The sequence below is a fragment of the Callorhinus ursinus genome, unplaced genomic scaffold, assembly GCF_003265705.2.
Source record: "Callorhinus ursinus isolate GAN/ISIS: 27379988/994484 unplaced genomic scaffold, GSC_fseal_2.0 scaffold31, whole genome shotgun sequence".
NCBI lineage: Eukaryota > Metazoa > Chordata > Mammalia > Carnivora > Otariidae > Callorhinus > Callorhinus ursinus.
This window is the reverse complement of record NW_027397093.1, coordinates 17,058,430-17,075,172: the sequence shown is the minus strand read 5'-3', so window position 1 is coordinate 17,075,172 and position 16,743 is coordinate 17,058,430. Positions and strand designations below refer to the sequence as shown.

Sequence of the window (16,743 nt, the reverse complement as noted above, 5' to 3'; positions counted from 1 at the left end):
TGTGGTAATGAGAGATCCAAACACCAAGCGCTCCAGAGGCTTTGGGTTTGTCACGTATGCCACTGTGGAGGAGGTGGATGCAGCCATGAATGCAAGGCCACACAAGGTGGATGGAAGAGTTGTGGAACCAAAGAGGGCTGTCTCAAGAGAAGATTCTCAAAGACCTGGTGCCCACTTAACTGTGAAAAAGATTTTTGTTGGTGGCATTAAAGAAGACACTGAAGAACATCACCTAAGAGATTATTTTGAACAGTATGGGAAAATTGAAGTGATCGAGATCATGACTGACTGAGGCAGTGGCAAAAAGAGAGGTTTTGCTTTTGTAACATTTGATGACCATGACTCTGTAGACAAGATTGTCATTCAAAAATACCATACTGTGAATGGCCACAACTGTGAAGTAAGGAAAGCCCTATCTAAGCAAGAGATGGCTAGTGCTTCATCCAGCCAAAGAGGTTGAAGTGGTTCTGGAAACTTTGGTGGTGGTCGTGGAGGTGGTTTTGGTGGGAATGACAACTTTGGTCGTGGAGGGAACTTCAGTGGTCGAGGTGGCTTTGGTGGCAGTCGAGGTGGTGGTGGATATGGTGGCAGTGGGGATGGCTATAACGGATTTGGTAATGATGGAAGCAACTTTGGAGGTGGCGGAAGCTATAATGATTTTGGCAATTACAACAATCAATCCTCAAATTTTGGACCCATGAAAGGAGGAAATTTTGGAGGCAGGAGCTCTGGCCCCTATGGTGGTGGAGGCCAATACTTTGCCAAACCACGAAACCAAGGTGGCTATGGTGGTTCCAGCAGCAGCAGTAGCTATGGCAGTGGCAGAAGGTTTTAATTACTGCCAGGAAACAAAGCTTAGCAGGAGAGGAGAGCCAGAGAAGTGACAGGGAAGCTACAGGTTACAACAGATTTGTGAACTCAGCCAAGCACAGTGGTGGCAGGGCCTAGCTGCTACAAAGAAGACATGTTTTAGACAATACTCATGTGTATGGGCAAAAAACTCGAGGACTGTATTTGTGACTAATTGTATAACAGGTTATTTTAGTTTCTGTTCTGTGGAAAGTGTAAAGCATTCCAACAAAGGGTTTTAATGTAGATTTTTTTTTTTTTGCACCCATGCTGTTGATTGCTAAATGTAATAGTCTGATCATGACGCTGAATAAATGTGTCTTTTTTTAAATGTGCTGTGTAAAGTTAGTCTACTCTGAAGCCATCTTGGTATACTACCCCAACAGTGTGAAGTTAGAATTCCTTCAGGGTGATGCCAGGTTCCATTCGAAATTGATTTGCAACCTGCTTGGGCACAGAAGCCATTGTCTCCACAAACCTTGGTGTAGTTGAACTGACAGTTAATGTGTTGTGACCTGGAGTTCACCATTAAAAGGGTCACCCAAGCAAAGTCCTGGAGTTTATTTGGTTATTAATATGATTGTTGGCACATCCTATGCAATATATCTAAATTGAACTATGGTATCAGATAAAATTATAGATGGGATTAAAGCTTGTGTATCATCCATTATCATGTGTAATCAATAAACGATTTAATATTCAAAAAAAAATAAATAAAGATTTTATTTATTTATTTGACAGAGAGAGACAGCGAGAGCAGGAACACAAGCAGGGGGAGTGGGAAAGGGAGAAGCAGGCTTCCTGCTGAGCCAGGGAGCCCGATGTGGGACTCGATCCCAGGACCCTGGGATCATGACTTGAGCCGAAGGCAGACACTTAACGACTGAGCCACCCAGGCGCCCCAATTCGTATCTTTCAATAGTTACCCTGAATGTAAATAGGCTAAATGCCCCAATCAAAAGACACAGGGTATCAGATTGCATAGAAAAACAAGACCCATTAATATGTTGCCTGCAAGACACTCATTTTAGACCCCAAGACACCGCCAGATTGAAAGTGAGGGGGTAGAAAACCATTTACCATGCCAGTGGACACCAAAAGAAAGCTGGGGTGGTAATCCTTATATCAGACAAATTAGATTTTACACCAAAGACTTTAATAAGAGATGAGGAAGGACACTATATTCTACTTAAACGACCTATCCAACAAGAAGATCTAACAATTTTAAATATCTATGCTCCTAACATGGGAGCAGCCAATTATATAAGCCAATTAACAAAATCAAAGAAACACATCAACAACAATACAATAATAGTAGGGGACTTTAACACCCCCCTCACTAAAATGGAGAGATCATCTAAGCAAAAGTTCAACAAGGAAAAAAAGGCTTTAAATGACACACTGGACCAAACAAACTTCACAGATATATTCAGAACATTCCATCCCAAAGCAACAGAATACACATTCTTCTCTAGTGCCCATGGAACATTCTCCAGAATAGATCACATCCTAGGTCACAAATCAGGTCTCAACTGGTACGAAAAGATTGGGATCATTCCCTGCATATTTTCAGACCACAATGCTTTGAAACTAGAACTCAATCACAAGAGGAAAGTCAGAAAGAACCCCTCAAATACATGGAGGCTAAATAGCATCCTACTAAAGAATGAATGGGTCAACCAGGAAATTAAAGAAGAATTGAAAAAATTCATGGAAACAAATGAAAATGAAAACACAACTGTTCAAAATCTTTGGGATGCAGCAATGGCAGTCCTGAGAGGAAAGTATACAACAATCAAACCTTTCTCAAGAAACAAGAAAGGTCCTAAATACACAACCTAACCCTACACCTAAAGGAGCTGGAGAAAGAACAGCAAATAAAGCCTAAAACCAGCAGGAGAAGAGATATAATAAAGATCAGAGCAGAAATCAATGAAATAGAAACCAAAAGAACAGTAGAACAGATCAACAAAACTAGGAGCTGGTTCTTTGAAAGAATTAATAAGGTTGATAAACCCCTGGCCAGAATTATCAAAAAGAAAAGAGAAACTACCCAAATAAATAAAATCATGAATGAAAGAGGAGAGATCACAACCAACACCAAAGAAATACAAACAATTATAAGAACATATTATGAGCAACTCTATGCCAGCAAATTAGATATTCTGGAAGAAATGGATGCATTCCTAGAGATACATAAACCACCAAAACAGAACCAGGAAGAAATAGAAAACCTGAACAGACCTCTAACCACTAAGGAAATTGAAGCAGTCATCAAAAATCTCCCAACAAACAAGAGCCCAGGGCCAGATGGCTTCCCAGGGGAATTCTACCAAACATTTAAAGAAGAATTAATACCTATTCTTCTGAAACTGTTCCAAAAAAGAAAAATGGAAGGAAAACTTTCAAACTCATTTTACGAAGCCAGCATTACCTTGATCCCACAATCAAAGACCCCACCAAAAAGGAGAATTACAGACCAATATCCCTGATGAATATGGATGCAAAAATTCTCACCAAAATACTAGCCAATAGGATCCAACAGTACATTAAAAGGATTATTCACCACGACCAAGTGGGATTTATTCCTGGGCTACAAGGTTGGTTCAACATCCGAAAAACCAATCAATGTGATACAATACATTAATAAAAGAAAGAACATGAACCACATGATCCTCTCAATAGATGCAGAAAAAGCATTTGACAAAGTACAGCATCCTTTCTTGATCAAAACTCTTCAGAGTGTAGGGATAGAGGGTATATACCTCAATATCATAAAAGCCATCTATGAAAAACCCACAGCTAATATCATTCTCAAAGGGGAAAAACTGAGAGCTTTTCCCCTAAGGTCAGGAACATGGCAAGGATGTCCACTATCTTCACTGCTATTTAACATAGTACTAGATGTCCTAGCCACAGCAATAAGACAACAAAAAGAAATAAAAGGTATCCGAATAGGCAAAGAAGAAGTCAAACTCTCACTCTTTGCAGATGATATGATACTTTATATGGCAAAACCAAAAGAGGGTGCCTGGGTGGCTCAGCTGTGAAGTGTCTGCCTTCGGCTCAGGTCATGATCCCAGGATCCTGGGATCGAGCCCCGCATCAGGCTTCCTGCTCAGTGGGGAGCCTGCTTCTCCCTCTCCCAATCCCCATTTGTGTTCCCTCTCTCTCTGGGTCTCTCTGTCAAATAAATAAATAAAATCTTTGAGAAAAAAAAAAAGAAAGAAAACCCAAAAGACTCCACCGCAAAACTCTAGAACTCATACAGGAGTTCAGTAAAGTGGCAGGATATAAAATCAATGCACAGAAATCAGTTGCATTTCTATACAAGAACAGCAAGACAGAAGAAAGAGAAATTAAGGAGTCGATCACATTTACAATTCCACCCAAAACCATAAGATACCTAGGAATAAATCTAACCAAAGAGGCAAAGGATCTGTACTCAGAAAACTATAGAATACTCATTAAAGAAATTGAGGAAGACACAAAGAAATGGAAAAACGTTCCACACTCATGGATTGGAAGAATAAATATTGTGAAAATGTCAATGCTACCTAGAGCAATCTACACATTCAATGCAATCCTTATCAAAATACCATCCACTTTTTTCAAAGAAATGGAACGTATAATCCTAAAAGTTGTATGGAACCAGAAAAGACCCCGAATAGCCAGAGGAATATTGAAAAAGAAAAGCAAAGCTGGCGGCATCACAATTCTGGACTTCAAGCTCTATTACAAAACTGTCATCATCAAGACAGTATGGTACTGGCACCAAAACAGACACATCGATCAATGGAACAGAATCGAGAGCCCAGAAATGGACCCTCAACTCTATGGTCAACTCATCTTCGACAAAGCAGGAAAGAATGTCCAATGGAAAAAAAGACAGTCTCTTCAACGAATGGTGTTGGGAAAATTGGACACCCACATGCAGAAGAATGAAACTGGACCATTTCCTTACACCACACATAAAAATAGACTCAAAATGGTTGAAAGTCCTAAATGTGAGACAGGAGTCCATCCAAATCCTAAAGGAGAAAACAGGCAGCAACCTCTTCGACCTCAGCCATAGCAACTTCTTCCTAGAAACATCACCAAAGGCAAGAGAAGCAAGGGCAAAAATGAACTATTGGGACTTCATCAAGATAAAAAGCTTTTGCATAGCAAAGGAAACAGTCTACAAAACCAAAAGACAACCGACAGAATGAAAAAAGATATTTGCAAATGACATATCAGATAAAGGGCTAGTATCCAAAATCTATAAAGAACTTATCAAACTCAACACCCAAAGAACAAATAATCCAATCAAGAAATGGGCAGAAGACATGAACAGACATTTTTCCAAAGACGTCCAAATGGCCAACAGACACATGAAAAAGTGCTCAACATCACTCGCCATCAGGGAAATCCAAATCAAAACCTCAATGGGATATCACCTCACACCATGTCAGAATGGCTAAAACTAACAAGTCAGGAAATGACAGATGTTGGTGATGATGTGGAGAAAGGGGAACCCTCCTACACTATTGGGAATGCAAGCTGGTGCAGCCACTCTGGAAAACAGTATGGAAGTTCCTCAAAAAGTTGAAAATTGAGCTACCCTATGACCCAGCAATTGCAGTACTGGGTATTTACCCCAAAGATACAAATGTAGTGGTCTGAAGGGGTACGTGCACCCTAACGTTTATAGCAGCAATGTCCACAATAGCCAAACTATGGAAAGAGCCTAGATGTCCATCGACAGATGAATGGGTAAAGAAAATGTGATATACACAGACACACACACACACATACACACACACAATGGAATATTATGCAGCCATCAAAAAAAACAACAACAAAATCTTGCCTTTTGCAACGATGTGGGTGGAACTAGAGGGTATTATGCTAAGGGAAATAAGTCAATCAGAGAAAGACAAGTATCATATGATCTCACTGATATGAGGAATTCTTAATCTTAGGAAACAAACAGAGGGTTGCTGGAGTAGTGAGGGGTAGGAGGGATGGGGTGGCTGGGTGATAGACATTGGGAAGGGTATGTGCTATGGTGAGCACTGTGAATTGTGTAGGACTGATGAATCACAGATCTGTACCTCTGAAACAAATAATACATTATATGTTTAAAAAAATAAAAAGATAGTAAGAAGGTAAAAATGAAGGGGGAAATCGGGGGTGGGGGGGAATGAACCGTGAGAGACTATGGACTCTGAGAAACAAACTGAGGGTTTTAGAGGGGAAGGGGGCGGGAGGGATGGGTTGCCCAGTGATGGGTATGAAGGAGGACACGTATTGAATGGAGGACTGGGTGTTATATATAAACAATGAATCACGGATCACTACATCAAAAACTAATGATGTAATGAATGGTGACTAACATAACATAATAAAATAAAATCTAAAAAAATAATAATTCTTCTCTCTATATAATGACACTTCAGGTACTTAGATGTACTAGTTCCTAAGACCCTTAGATTTGTATTTCATAAAATTTTATTATGCAGGAAACTCAATTTATTTTACCTAGGTTTATACATACTCATTGGTATAATATCACCAATATTCTGAAATCAATTCAGCTTCTCTAAATACTTCTTTCATTAGCATCAGGGAAATGCAAATCAAAACCACAATAAGATATTACCTTACATCTATCAAATTGGCTAATATCAAAAAGGCAAGAAACAGGGCACCTCGGTGACTCAGGTGGTTAAGCGTCTGCCTTTGGCTCAGGTCATGATCTCCAGTCCTGGAATCAAGCCCCACATCGGGGTCCCTGCTCGGTGGGTAGTCTGCCTCTGCCTCTCCCTCTGCTTGTACTCTCTCCGTCTCTCTCTCTCTGTCCTTCTCAAATAAATGAATAAATCTTTTTTTTAAAAGTTAAAAAAAAAAAGGCAAGAAACAACCAGTTTTGGCAAGATGTGGAGATAAAGTAACCCTCATGCACTGTTGATAAGAGTGTAAATTGGTGCAGCCACTGTGGAAAACAGTATGGAAGTTCCTTAAAAAGTTAAAAATAGAATTGCCATATGATCCATTAATTCCACCACAGGGTATTTATCCAAAGAAAACAAAAACACTAATTTGAAAAGACATATGCACTTCTATGTTTAGTGCAGCATTATTTACAATAGCCAAGACGTGGAAGCAACCCAAGTTGTCCATGATAGATAAATGGATAAAGAAGATGTGGTACATATACAATTGAATATTACTTAGCCATAAAAAAGAATGAGATCTTGCCATTTTCAACAACACGGATGGACCTAGAGGGTATGCTAAGTGATATGAGTCAGACTGAAAAAGACAAATACCATATAATAACAGAATCCACTGTACCTAATTTAAATAGAAAGGAATTTGTTCTGGGTTATTAGGTGAATTTACAGAATTTCCAGAGTGCTACTCAAACAGGAACAACATTAGCCAAGAAAAACTTTCAATACCACCACAGTCCTATTTTAGTGGAAACCCCACTACTGCCACCACCCATTACTCAATATCTATGATATGAGAATCCAGACTTGAAAACCTCTGCCAGTAGTGCTACAAAATAACAAAGTGCATCTGTCACTAGACTGCAACAAGCGCCTATTTCTCCATGTGTGGCCATTCTCATGCTGGTTACTGTGTCCTTCCAAGTTTCACTGCCATGCATCTTTTTGGCAAAGTCTGGGCCACATTCCCAGCTGCAAGAGAGCCTGGGAAATGCAGTTTTTATTTTGTCCAACCTCTTCAGTACTGAGGGGCACATTAGGAAGCTAGACTAGGTCAGGTGAACCAATCCCCAGTATCTATTAAAATTATTATATTGCTTAAAACACTAAAAGAATTGTGTGATATTATACATATTTCCCTCCCTACTTCAACTCTATCATTCATAAAATTAGAATATTAGTATCTATCCCTATTTCATCACAAAGATTGTTATGAAGATCATGCCATATGTCAAAGTGTTTTGAAAAGCATGAAACTATACAAGGCAGCATTATTATAAAAATTACTACTAAGAGTTTACCATCTGTCATTCAAGAACTAAAAACTTTAGATTCAATACTACAATTATAGTAGAGGAGGTAGGGAAAGATCTTAACTACTGCACAATATTGTCTCCTCTCATTATTAGTTATATGTGACTATTTACAACAGCTAAATTCCCAGATACTTTAAATTATCTACTTACTTATATCAAATGACCCTCAAGCTTAAACCAGAAATGTAAAAGAACAATTTTTTATAGAAACCTGTCCAGAAAATGGTCATCAGAAGTTTCACACTTTTTAATAATTAAGTTTAGCCTGTTAAACTATATTCATAACAACACTCAACTGCTTAAGAACTTACAGTTGTCTCCTGATCCCCAAGATACCAAGCACAATCTTTTCTGTTTCAAGCAGGTTCAACTCTGAATCAGTAAGTCCTAAATTATTTATTTTCAGTTAATTCATTATCTGTTTCAGGTAAACTATAATATTTACATATTCCTGTTGATCCTATTAATTTACTTTTACTCAGACCATTCCCTCAACTGGGACATCCATAGCATCCATCAGTTCTTTCAAGATAGCACACTGGGCACTCATTTAACCAGGTCTTTTCCCAGACCTCACTGAGATGGAAATAGAAAAGTACAAAAAAGGGAATAAAACCATAACACAATTGCTAAAGAAAGTCAACAGCATTTGAGAGCCTTCTAGAAGATAGAAAACTGATGAAAGGATGTCAACTAATGAAAACAAGAAGAGAAAGCTACAGTCTAGAATATGCCATGAGGAGTCTGCAGATGATGTCAGAGTCATTCTTCCTACTGGAATCCAAAGAGGCTCTGGCTTGGAGGTATAATGCCAGGCAGAAACTAGTAGTGGTCTAAAACCAGGATGATTAATTAAACTCATGTATATGAAACGCTGTGCCCCTTTCCCTTTTCTCTATTACTGTTTGCAAAGCAGCAGGCAGCTCAACAGTCACCCCCAAGTCATAAAAAGAGGGCTTTTCTATCCAAAGAAATTAAGGAAATCATCTGGGGAAAACTGAAGCATCTGGTATGTTATTGGACTCCAGGGTAAAGCCCTCCTTATTCTCACATACAGAAAGAAAGAGCTGCACAGCTGTTTTATAGCAAGAAAGAGGGGGAATGCCAGAGAGAGAGAAATATGTGGGATAAAGGATATGGTGTGCCTAACCCAGAGATGTCTGGAGATGATAAACAAGGTACATCACTGAAAGGGAGGCACAGAGTTTGAGAAGAAATGTCTTTGTGACAAAAATAAAAACAAGACCAAATGGTAGCATTATTTTAAACAATGGAAAAGAAAATCCATTTGACCTTGATTATGGAATCATTCTCCTTTGATTGACCAATGGGTTGTGACATTGGACCCCTGGAAAAGGAGACACAATTTTAGCATACTACTCTATCATGCAGTAACTAATCACAATAACATTAATATTGTGTGTTGGTTTTCAACTTTCATTATCAACTAATAACAAATACAGATTACTTCATTATGGTTGAATATCAAAATTAAAATGTTAAAAACCTTGACTGTGTGAGAGTAGGATTAGAAGTGACAGAGGTAGAAAGTGAAAGCTGAAATGTAGAATTAAAGACAGAGAACAGTGGCGCCTGGGTGGCTCAGTCAGTTAAGTGACTGCCTTCAGTCTGGGTCATGATCTCAGGGTCCTGGGATCAAGCCCTGCATCGGGCTTCCTGCTCAGTGGGAGGCCTGTTTCTCCCTCTCCCACTCCCCCTGCTTGTGTTCCTTCTCTTGCTCTCTCTCTGTCAAATAAATTTTAAAAATCTTTTTAAAAATAAATAAATAAAGAGAACAGAATGAGTGTTGTTATTCTTACCAAACACAAGGAAAAGTCAGGATACCGACTAAAGATGATGGAATATGAAATGGGGAAATAAAAGTAAAACTAAAAATGATATCAAACTATAAAACACTGGAAGGAAGAAAGGGCAGGGATGAGCAGGTAGTATAGATGAACAAAATGTTCATATTTCATAAAAGGAAATAAATTGATAATATCTTAAGTTGATAAGTAAAGGAAAAGAATTATAAGTATATAACTTAATGTTCTGGAGTAACCATCAGATCTAAAATCAGTAAGACTTCCTCCAGGGTGTGGGACTAGAAATAAGATTTTCTGTGAGGCGTGAAACTGAAGGTAGCAAGGAGCAGAACAGGAAATTGTTTTTCACCATAAACTCCTCTACATTATTTGATTTTCTATGATATACATATCTTTCTCTAAAATGTTTATAAATCAGAGTCAAAGTTCAGCTTCTCCTGGAACAAGTATTAAGTGTCTTCATACTGACCATTCCACCACATTATGTGCTCTTAACACTATAACATCTTGAACTTGTTCATCTCTTATAATTATTCTTATTTAATTTCCTAAAACTAAGTTACTTTAAGTTCCATAACGTCAAAAACCAGACCTTTTTTTTTTTTTTTTTCAAACTAAGAAACAAGTAGATTTATTTTGTACACAGGGCCAGGCCCATTTGCCACATGATTCGGTTGTTTGGACCTAGGGCTCAGCTGTGTCCCAGCTGGGTACAGGCCACCAGCAGAGAGCTGTCCTTGTCTGGAGGTTCATTTTTGCCTCAGCTTTTTGATGAAGGACACCTCATCCCGATTCCGGATACTTTAATCTCGAAGCTCCTTCCTGTCCTCTGTGAGCTTCTCCACACATAGAACCAGCTGATGTGCTGAATGCCCCCTTCACGCTCCTGCCTGAGCTGCACGTATCTCTGAATGGCCTTCTTCAGATCCAGGACTGTGGCGTTCTGTACCACAGCCACAGGCATTATTTCTCCATCCATCTTGCACACTTGGACTGTCATTGCTTGGCCATATTCTAGTGCTATTTGGGAGGTGACCTCTTCCAAAGTCACCTGGATCGGTAGATCGCAGAGCAGCGGGTCCTGCACGACCATGGCGAGACCCTCCTGGAACACGTCCACTGCCTCGGCGTGCGGCAGCACCTCCTCTTCGGCCTCATCCTCCCCGGCCGCCTTGGGCCGCACCGCCGCCTCCGCCTCGGCCGGCTCCAGAGCGCCTCTCTGCTCCCGCGCTCCGCGCGCACCGCCGGCTCGCGCGCGTCCCAGACCTTATTTTTTAAATGAAATTCTAAGTATTTGATAAAGAGTACAATATGTATTTAGTTTGGCTAATATGTTAAGTACCCAGCAAAAAGCAGTAACAAAATACCTACCATTAGAATTTCTTATTTAATAGCTGATTTTCTTTAGTTATAACCTAACATTCTCTATTCATTTCACATGTCAATGCTTTATTCTTCTTTTCAGTTTTTAACAAATGTTTCTGAGATTATTTTTTTAAGAGTTCTGAGACATTCCAGGATATGGAAAACCATGGAGTTTGGTTATTTCCATACATTAAGAATTCTTAACTGTATGGTGGTCTTCAATCAAATCCAACATAGCACATAGCAGACGTATGGGCAAGTTTATGAAAGAATCTCCCAAATATTCATTGTGCCTGCTAAATTCATATCTTTCAATAATCACTCTGAATGTAAACTGACTAAATACTCCAATCAAAAGACACAGGGTATTAGAATGGATTAAAAAAAAAAAAAAAAAAAAGATCCATCGATATGCTGCCTAAAAGAGCCTCATTTTATTTTTTTTAAGATTTTATTTATTTATTTGACAGAGAGTTGGAAAGCACAAGTAGGCAGAGCAGCAGGCAGAGGGAGAGGGAGAAACAGGCTCCCCACTGAGCAGGGAGCCCGACACGGGGCTCAATCCCAGGACCCTGGGATCATGACCTGAGCCGAAGGCAGACACTTAACTGACTGAGCCACCTAGGCGCCCCTTGACATCCATTAGCATGATAGATGGTTCTCCACCTCCTCACTTTACATCTGCAGATGTCTTTAGTTCTAAAATGAGGCTCTTGGGGCACCTCCGATTTTAAAACAAAGATACTAACAAGAGAAGGGCATTATATCATAATAAAGGGGTCTATCCATCAAGAAGATCTAATAATTATATTTATGCCCCCAACTTAGGAGTAGCCAAAGATAGAAATCGATTAATAACAAACATAAAGAAACTCAATAATACAATAGTAGTGGGGTATTTTAACAGCCCACTTACAGCAATGGACAGATCATCTAAGCAGAAAATCAACAAGGAAAACAGTGGCTTTGAATAACACTCTCGACCGGATGGACTTAACAGATATATTCAGAGCATTTCATCCTAAAGAAGCAGAATACACATTCTTTTTGAGTGCACATGGAACATTCTCCAGAATAGATCACACAATGGGTCACAAATCGGGTCTCAATGGATACAAAGACACTGAAATCATACCATACATATTTTCAGCCCAACACTATGAAACTTGAAGTGAACCACAAGAAAAATTTGGAAAGACTTCAAATACATGGAGGTTAATGAGCATCCTACTAAAGAATGAACAGGTTAACCAAGAAATTAAAGAAGAATTTAAAAAATACATGGAAGCAAATGAAAATGAAAACACAACAGTCCAAAACCTTTGGGATACAGCAAAGGCAGTCCTCAGACAGAAGTATATTGCAATACATGCCCACCTCAACAATCAAGAAAAGTCTCAAATACACAACGTAACCTTACATCTAAAGGAACTAGAAAAGGAACAGCAAATAAAGCCCAAAGCCAGAAGAAGAAGGAAATATTACAGATTAGAGCAGGCATAAATGATAAGGAAATTTTAAAAAAGAAGAGTAGAACAGATTAACAAAATAAGAACTATTTAACATAGTAGTGGAAGTCTTAGCCTCAGCAATCAGACAACAAAAAGAAATAAAAGGCATCCAAATTGGCAAGTAAGAAGTCAAAGTTTCCCTACTTGCAGACAACATGATACTCTATGTAGAAAACCCAAAAGACTACACCAAAAAATTGCTAGAACTGATAACGTGAATTCAGCAAAGTCACGGGATATAAAATCAATGTGCAGAAATCTGTTGCATTTTTATACACCAATAATGAAGTAGCACAGAAGAAATCAAGGAATCCATCCCATTTGCAATTGCACCAAAAACAATAAAATACCTAGGAACAAACCTAACAAGTAAGAGATCTCTACTCTGAAAACTACAGATCACTTATGAAAGAAAGTGAAAAGGACACAAAGAAATGGAAAAGCATTCAATGCTTATGAATTGAAAGAACAAACATTGTTAAAATGTCTATACTACCCAAAGCAATCCACACATTTAAGTCAATTCCCATCAAAATACCACCAGCATTTTTCACAGAGCTAGAACAAGCAGTTCTAAAATTTGTATGGAACCAGAAAAAACCAAATAGCCAAAGCAACTCTGAAAAAGAAGAACAAAACTGCTGGCATCATGATTCCAGATTTCACGCTGTAGTACAAAGCTATAGTCATTAAGAAAGTATGATACTGGTAAAAAAACAGACACATAGGTCAATGGAACAGAATAGAAAACCCAAAAGTGGATCCACAACTATAGGGTCAACTAATCTTTGACAAAGCTGTAAAGAATATCCAACGGAAAAAAGATGGTCTCTTCAACAAATGATGTTGGAAAAACTGGATAGCAACATGCAGAATGAAACTGGACCATTTTCTTAAACCATACACAAAAATAAACTCAAATGGATGAAAAACGTAAATGTGAGACAGGAAACCATCAAAATCCTAGAGGAAAACACAGGCAGAAACCTCTTTGACCTTGGTCATAGAACTTCTTACTAGACATGTCACTACAGGCAAGGAAAACAAAAGCAAAAATGAACTACTGGGACTTCCTCAAGATAAAAGCTTCTACACAGTGAAGGAAACAATCAACAAACCTAAAAGGCAGCCTACAGAATGGGAGAAGATATTTGCAAGCAATATATCTGATAAAGGGTTAGTATCCAAAATCTATAAAGAACTTATCAAACTCAACACCCAAAACACAATCCAATTAAGAAATGAGCAGACATGAATAGACACTTCTCCAAAGAAGACATCTGGGGGCGCCTAGATGGCACAGTAAGCATCCAACTCTTGGTTTTGGCTCAGGTCGTGATTTCAGGGTTGTGAAGTAAAGCCCCACATTGGGCTCCATGCTCAGCATGGAATCTGCTTAAAAGATTCTCTCCCTCTCCCTTTGTCCCTCCCCCCACTCACGCTCTTGTGCTCTCTTGCTGTCTCTCAAATAAATAAATAAATCCTTAAAAAAAAAGAAGACATCCAGATGGGTAACAGATGCATGAAAAGATGCTCAACATCATTCATGAGTGAAATACAAATCAAAACCATAATGAGATACCACCTCACACCTGTCAGAATCGCTAAAAACAACAACACAAGAAACAACAGGTGTTGGCAAGGATGCGGAGAAAGGGGAATCCCCTTGCACTGTTGGTGGGAATGCAAACTGGTGCAGCCACTGTGGAAAACAGTATGGAGGTTCCTCAGAAAGTTAAAAATAGAACTACCCTACAATCCAGCAGTTGCACTATTAGGTATTAACCCAAAGGGTACAAAAATACAGATTTGAAAGGGTACATGTACCCCAATATTTATAGCAGCATTATCGACAATAGCCAAACTACAGAGAGAGCCCAAATATCCACTGACTAATGATGAATGGATAAAGAAGATGTGGTGTATATATATACAATGGAATATTATTCAGCTATCAAAAATTGAAATCCTGCCAGGGCACCTGGGTGGCTCTGTCGTTAAGCCTCTGCGTTCGGCTCAGGTCATGATCCGAGGGTCCTTGCTCAACAGGAAGCCTGCTTCTCCCTCTCTCATTCCCCCTGCTTGTGTTCCTTCTCTCACTTTATCTCTCTGTCAAATAAATAAATAAAATCTTTAAAAAAATTGAAATCTTGCCATTTGCAATGATGTGGATGTAGCTAGAGTATATTATGCTAAGCAAGGTAAGTCAGTCAGAAAGACAAATACTATATGATCTCACTCATATGCAGAATTTAGGAAAGAAGACAGATGTACATATGGGAAGGAGGAAAAGAAAAAAAAAAGGAGAGAGGAAAACAAACCATGAGAGACTCTTAACAATACAAAACAAACTGATGATTGATGGAGGTAGGTGGATGGGGGATGGGCTAGCTTTGTGATGGGTATTAAGAAGGGCACTTGTTATGGTGAGCACCAGGTGTTGTATGTAAGTGATGAGTTACTGAATTCTACTCCAGAAACCAATATTGCACTAAATGTTCACTAAAATATAAATTAAAAGATTTTATTTTTTTTAAGATTTTATTTATTTGAGAGAGAGAATGAGAGAGAGAGAGAGAGAGAGAAAGCACATGAGAGGGGAGAGGGTCAGAGGGAGAAGCAGACCCCTGCTGAGCAGGGAGCCTGATGCGGAACTCGATCCCAGGACTCCAGGATCATGACCTGAGCCGAAGGCAGTTGCTTAAACAACTGAGCCACCCAGGCGCCCTAAATTAAAAGATTTTAAAAATTTAAAATTAAAAAAAAGTATTGTGCCTGGAAGTTATGGGGGGATGGTAAAGATAAGTAAGTGTGGCCACTAGCTAAGGACGAATTGATCCTGGAAGATAAAAGGTTGGCTCCCTTGCCTCAAAGGGAGACAACTCCTGTGCCATTCATTGTCCAGAGCTCCCTCTGGGATCAGAGAGAGACAGATTTCAGATCAGCACTGTCCAACAGACAATTAATGTGAGCCACATACACAATTTAAAATATTTTAGTAGCTATGTTTTTTCAAGTATTAACAGTGAGAAACATGTTTAAACATTAAAATGTAAAAAGAATAGGTAAAATGAAGTTTTTAATTATATTTTGTTTTACCAAAATATTCAAAATATATTATTTCAACATGCAATCAATATATGTTGTTGGGATATTGTACATTTTTTCATACTAAGTCTTTGAAATCTATTATCTATCCCACTTTTAAATTTCAATTCAGATGCTAATTTTCATCAAATACTTGATCTATATTAAGATTTCATCAAATTTACAGTTGAAAAAGTACATCACGTACCCATATTTCAAAGCTTTCTAATAACTGATAATGTATCAGTTTTTAAGATTTAAATTATAATTAAAATTCACAATTCAGATCCTCAGCCATACTTACCACAGTTTTGGCTAGTGCTTGCCATACTACAGTGCAGCTTTAGCTTAGCTTCTTCCCTGCCCTATCCTGATTCCTTCAACGCCTCATAGGTTTCACACAGCACTCCTTCAGTAAATCACTTGTACAAGAACCCTTATCTTAGGTTATACTTCTGGGAACCCAACTTATCTATATAGACTGTAATCAATTCCCCTCTTGGAGATTTGCAATACAAACTAGTATTTTAAAAGCATTGACTGAGAAATCCTTTGGTAAAGAACTCTGTTTAAAAATTTAAATCCAGAGTTCTATAAATTTATTTAACTGCTTTTTCTCCCAGAAGAGCTCCTAGAATCTCCAGGAATACTGGTTTTCAAGGAGCACAGTTTGAGGCTGTACTGGAGCATTATTCTCAAGCAATTCCAAAGATACCTGGAGGGTTAAGACTAACCCATATTAAATGACAGCAAAAACAAAGGGAATACATATACACAATTACCAGTCAACAAGTATTTCTTGAATATCGTATCATGAAAGGAGTCCCAACTTTGCCAACTAACTGGGTAACCTCAAGCAAGTCATATTTTCTTTCTAGATTTAGGTCTCCCCAACTATACAATAAAAATAATAATAATAGTTACTTCAGGGGTGCCTGGGTGGCTCAGTCGTTAGAGGGCTGCCTTCGGCTCAGGTCATGATCCCAGGGTCCTGGGATCGAGCCCCGCATCAGGCTCCCTGCCCCGTGGGGAGCCTGCTTCTCCCTCTCCCACCCCCCCTGCTTGTGTTCTC

The 16,743-nt window shown here is 38.8% G+C and overlaps 1 protein-coding gene and 1 pseudogene across 3 annotated transcripts in view; both read right to left on the bottom strand.

Moving 5' to 3' along the window:
• The window catches only part of CTNNA3 (catenin alpha 3), a 2,007,818-nt gene that overhangs the window by 1,829,715 nt on the left and 161,360 nt on the right, over positions 1-16,743 (bottom strand). The gene's annotated exons all lie outside the window — the stretch shown is intronic.
• Positions 10,339-16,047, bottom strand: LOC112807368 (U11/U12 small nuclear ribonucleoprotein 25 kDa protein-like; annotated as a pseudogene).